The sequence below is a fragment of the Phascolarctos cinereus genome, unplaced genomic scaffold (assembly GCF_003287225.1).
Source record: "Phascolarctos cinereus isolate Bilbo 61053 unplaced genomic scaffold, phaCin_HiC Scaffold_9;HRSCAF=440, whole genome shotgun sequence".
Classification (NCBI taxonomy): domain Eukaryota; kingdom Metazoa; phylum Chordata; class Mammalia; order Diprotodontia; family Phascolarctidae; genus Phascolarctos; species Phascolarctos cinereus.
Genome location: NW_027556402.1, coordinates 141,210,986 through 141,216,787, shown reverse-complemented (window position 1 = coordinate 141,216,787; position 5,802 = coordinate 141,210,986). Strand labels below are relative to the sequence as shown.

The 5,802-nt window shown below is 32.7% G+C and overlaps 1 pseudogene; it reads right to left on the bottom strand.

Moving 5' to 3' along the window:
- Positions 1 to 312: 312 nt before the first annotated feature.
- LOC144455453 (ubiquitin-conjugating enzyme E2 B-like) lies at positions 313 to 1,172 on the bottom strand (annotated as a pseudogene).
- Between the last annotated feature and the right edge of the window lie 4,630 nt (positions 1,173 to 5,802).

The following is a 5,802-nucleotide window of genomic DNA, read 5'->3' as shown; positions in this document are numbered from 1 at the left end:
CCTCTGATGTATGGATAGCTACTATCCTGCATGGGAGTCAATTCCACTATTTCTTTCTTTCTTTGAATACAAGTAGGATATATTACAAATTTATGTAGTGATAACTTAGTTCTTACAATGCAATAAAAAGCACATTAATCAAGATACACAAGCTTTTAAAGGTTCTAAACTAGAGGACTCTTTTTTTCTCTTTTTTTGCAGACACATTAGGTATGCAAATCCTTAAAACCTGTGACACTTAAAATTGCTGGTAGACTTTCTACTGAGAGGTAAATCAAACACAACAATGATGAGGATGAACAGAGTAGCTGTCTATAATGAATCATTCCAGCTTTGTTTGAAAACAGCTGAAACTCCTTTCTCATATCCTCATTTGTTTTCCTGGTAAAGCTTCACTGCTTGGCTATTGGCAGGATTGTTAAGATTGGGTTCATACAGCAGAGATTGAATTGATGTTAAAACAGGGATACATCATATGTTGGACTCCAATGATTCTGGTGGATATCTAAACATGTGCTACCATTGACATAAACATTTCATGAAACATCTTTTTTTTAATTTGAATGTAACATTGGGAAATTTATTCAGATACTCTTCTGAGAATTCTTTACCAATTTAAAGGTACCATCCTCAAAGAGCTTGCCTTCTGATTAGAATATAACTGCATTCCACCTCATGATGTTGTTTTCAGATGATGCACCTCTGACATCCATAGGTGGGTCTTCTTCCAATAGCTTGAAGTGCTGCAAGAGGCTCCTCCTGTCTGGGGTCAATATGATCCCCACTCACCCATGGTCTGTGCAAGAGAAAAGAGTTCTGAGCTCCCCACCTCTCACCCCTACCCCGTGCTGTAGCACCTACGAGTACTGTTACTGAATTCTGCTTTCCTTTAACTCCAATTACTTAGAAATTTTGCTTTGACACAAAATCTAAATTTTTTTGTAATCTTCATATTTTTCTTTTAATTCTATCCTTCATGACCAAATAAATAAGACTAATTATATTTCCATATTACAGTCTTTCAAATATTAAGTTCCCTGTTTTATTTTCCCTATGTCTTTCTGTCTCCAGCCTAGACATCCAATTTCCTTCAATTTATTTTGAAATGACAAGATTTTGAAGTCATTCATAATCTTGGTTGTCTTACTGTGAATACTGAACAGTTTAACCATGGTCTTCCTGAAATATGGTGCCCTAAACTTAATGCAATACTTCAAATAATAAGCATAGGCAGAGAATAGTGACACTATCACCTCTTCATTCCTGAATGCTATACCTGTTCTAAGGCCATGAGATTACTTGGCTGTTATATCGTATTCTTGTCTCATGTTGAGATTTCCACCCACTGAAACCCATGAATCTTTTTCATAAGCACTTTGCTTAGCTAAATATCCCCCATGTTGTATGTGTGAAATTTATTTTTTGTGCCCAAGTGAAACATCTTTGTTTTTATAAACTATTATGATCTCAAATATATCCCATAGTAAGTAATATAGGAGAATTGAGGTGGGAATCTCTACTGAGCATTAACAAACATAAACAAGCATATTTGATATACTACAACCTTTCTCCTTTTCACACTACTCTTCAAAATTTAGGACTTTTTCTACTAGTTTGTACATTTTACTTTAAAGGTTTCTTAATAAATAGGTACAATTTAATAATTTCAGAAAAGGATGGTTAATTATAAGAATTTATATTCTTATTTTGTTCTGTTTGAGAGGTTGACTCATATTTGTTCATGTCTTTGGGCCTTGTATTGGTTTCTTGTTAGAATTCACATTCAGGAGACTGTTTCAGCTAGAGTCAAATGCTTTATGCCTGGTATAGAACTTAGTATAGAACAGAAACCAAAAATCTGAGAATATACCTGGGACTCTGGGGATGGATAAAATTATCTTCAGCATAGCTTCTCAAGGGAACGCCCTCCTTAATTTCAGAGATGGTTGTTGTAGAGTTGAAAGCTACATGATCTTGCAGTAGAAGTCAATTAACTCTAGCCTTTTCAGGAAAACTTAATTGAAAAAATAACTTTTAGCAAAGTAACAGGACATAAAGTAAATCCATATAAATCATCATGATTACTATATATCACAAACAAAACCCTGCAAGAAGACGTAGTAAGAGATCCCTCATTTAAAATAACTCTAGGCAGTATAAAATACCTGGGAATATATCTACCAAAGTAAGCTCAAAAAAATTATACACACACACACACACACACACACACACACACACACACACACACACAGAAAATCAGAATTAGATAATTGGAGAAATATTAATAATTATTTAATAAAAATTACAATTTAACCTAAACCTATATATATATGTATATATAATATGCATATATATGTGTGTGTGTGTGTGTGTGTATACACACACACACAATGTCAATCCAATTAAATTACTAAATAAAAAATAACAAAAATTCATTTGGCAGAGCAAAAAGTCAAGGATATCACAGATAATAATGGATACATATGTATGTATGTATATATATATATATACATATATATACATATATACATGTATATATTCTATATAAAGCAACACATAAATACAGAAAAAGACAAAATATTAAAACAGATATAAACATAGCCTTTGAGAAATATGTTATTTGTAGTCAAGTCCAACAAGAATTCCTGAGCTAATGAAAGAAAGAGTGATAAAGGAAAAGTTGTAAAAAAGAAATTTATGAAAAGAGAATTAAAAGCTTGATTAAAAAAGGCACAAAAATGCTGAAGAAAATAACACCTTTAATAAAAGCCTAATGATAAAAGAGGAATAAAATTCACCAACAAACAGAAATCCTTAGAATGCAGAATAAATCAAAAGATTTAAAAAAAGATGCAATAGCTCACTAAAGAAAATAATTCCTTAAAAATTAGAATTGGACAACTTCAAGCTAATGACTCCATCAAAAACTAACAAAGCACAGTCAAAACAATTTTTAAAAATAGAAGAAAATGTGAAATATCTTATCAGAAAAACAGCTGACCCAGAAAAGAGAATAAAGAGAGATAATTTAAGAATTATTGGACTGCTGGAAATCCATGATAACAGAAAGAGCCTAGAAATAATATTTCAAGAAATTATAAAGGAAAACTGCTCCTGATACCTTAGATTCAGAGGGTAAAATTGGGGGAAAAAAATTCTCTGATAACTTCCTGAAAGAAATCCTAAAATGAAAACTCCCAGGAATAATGTAGCCTAATTCTAGAGCTTCTAGTTAAAGGACAAAATATTGTAAACAATCAGAAAGAAACAATTCAAATATTGCAGTTCCACAGTCAGTATGAGACATGATTTAACAGATTCTATGTTAAAAAAAAATGGAGGGGTTAGAATATGACATTATTGAAGGCAAAGGATCAGGGATTGTAACCAAGAGTGATCCCTCTCCCCCCAGCAAAACTGAGTATAATCGTTTAAGGTGAAAAAAAAGAATATTTAATGAAATACAAGAATTTCAAGAATTCCTTATGAAAAGACTAGATCAAAATAGAAAATTAGAGATGCAAGACTCAAAAGAAGCATAAAAAGGTAAACATGAAAGAGTAATCACAAGGGACTTAGTTAAATTGCTTAAAATTCATATGGGAAGATGATACATGAAAATTCTAAGAAATTTATCATTATTATGGCAGTTAAAAGGAGCCTAGATAGACAGAAATCACAGGTATGATTCAATTAGTTAGGTATGACCATTTTAAAAAAAAAGGAATAAAAAAGAGATTCATGGGGAGAAGAAGGATAGAGAATGGAGAATGGAGAATGTTTTCTCCCATAAAAGAGATGAACAAGGAAGAACTTTTATAGTGAACTGGCAAATAGGGGAGATGGAGGACAATGCTTAAACCTCACTGTCATCAGAATTGCTTCAAAGAGGAAAGGAGATACACCCACTCAATTGGGTGTGTCTTATAAAACTATCCTTTCTGTATATATTTCTGGGGAATATATATCTCTATATATTTTTCTTTGAGGGAGGTGTTTTACATAAACTAATCTTTGCATATTACCTTATTGGTACTCATCATAAGGAAGGCAAGAATCTTGATAGATATAGACAGCAATGATTCTTTTGTATCCCTTGACCCATTTTTCTCGTGGAATGAAATAAAAACTGCCCTCTAATCACTGAATGCTTGTATAGAAACTTCAACCCCTTTTAGTATGACTGTAGAAATATAAGCATGGTATCTTGTGAGGTTCCCAGAGAAGTTCAAGAAAAGGCAAAATGAGAAAAAGGGATTTTTTTTTCTGAAAACCCCTACATTAAACTAGGAACTTGGTGTTCTGGCTATTGTATGGATTCCTTTGTATTTATTTATTTGTATCTATTTTGTATCACCCATTTGTATGCATGTTGTACATTCCCATGACTGGAAGCTCCCTGAGGGTAGGAATCAGTTTTCAAATTGATCTTGGTATACTTAGGACCTAGAACAATGCCTCACATGTTGTAAGCATTTAATAAATGCTTGTTTGAACATATTAGGGCCTTAATAAATATTTATTAAAAGAAGGAAGAATCTCACTCTCTGTATCTATCTCTATCTCTGTCTCTCTTTCACGTACACACACGCACACCCCCCCCCCAAACAAACAAACAAACAAGCAAGCAAATAAAAATTGTTTAAGGTGTTATTTGCTTCAGTATTTTGGGGGGGGTCTCCTTTAGCAAGCTATTGACTTATTTTTCATGATTTTCTTTCATCACTCTCATTACTTTTCCCAGTTTTTTTTTTTTAACACCACTCTGACAATTCCATAAAAATGTACTCTGTATCCTGGACTGAAATGCAGGAACCACTTTCATGATTGTATCAAGGTTTTCACGTCAATGCATTGGATGAATCTTAATTTACTCTACCATGTCAAGTAGGTTCATCATTGATCTCTATTTCCTAGCCTGAAGTACTTTGAAATAATAAAGTCCATCAATTAGAAGCTATTATATGGAACAAAATTGTTGAGGAAAAGCGATCTTAAATTACTTTGTAAATTATGTTTGAATCTATCAATATAGAAAGAGACACTAGAAACTAACTTTAATGGAAATATATAGATATGACTTTTGAGAGACTTAGGCTAAGTAAAAATATTTAATTATGCCTTAAGAATTTATAAATTGGAGACTTTCACTATTTACTTTAACTTTTTATTATGAGTTTTTTTTAAAGCTACCAAATCCTTTATGAGAAAAATTAGAAAATTGGTCTTTGTATAAGCAAGAGTAGAGTAAGGCTATATCTGGAACTGTGAAGACATGGGGAAAATCTTTCTCCTATCACAATGTCAGAAAATTATTCCATCCATCTACATGGCTACTTTCATCTAATACCATAGTTGTCTTTGAAAGGCATAATGGTGTACTGGAAAGACCACAGATTCTGGAGTTAGGAGTCCTGGGTTCAAATTCTCTGTCTCATACTTAGTGGTTAAGTGACTTTAAATAAGTCACTTGGATTCAACTTAACTATTCCTAAAAATGGTTGGTGTTCTGATAATTTCCTAAACGGTATTCAATGTGTCAAATTTGATGACTGGATAACATTGAAGGATGAAAGGTGACATCCACTCTTGAAAATAGAGCATGTAGACTGTTTTGAATAAAAAAAATTCTGTTCTCTCACCTGCCTTCTCCACCCTACCTCCTCCACAGCACTTCTACCCATCCCCAGACACACACAGCAAGGTAGGCTCAGAATATGCACCAACATGGACCAAGCTTTTGCCCATTATATTATTTTCTACTAACACCAAAGAACTACATGATTAGAAATTATATTAGGC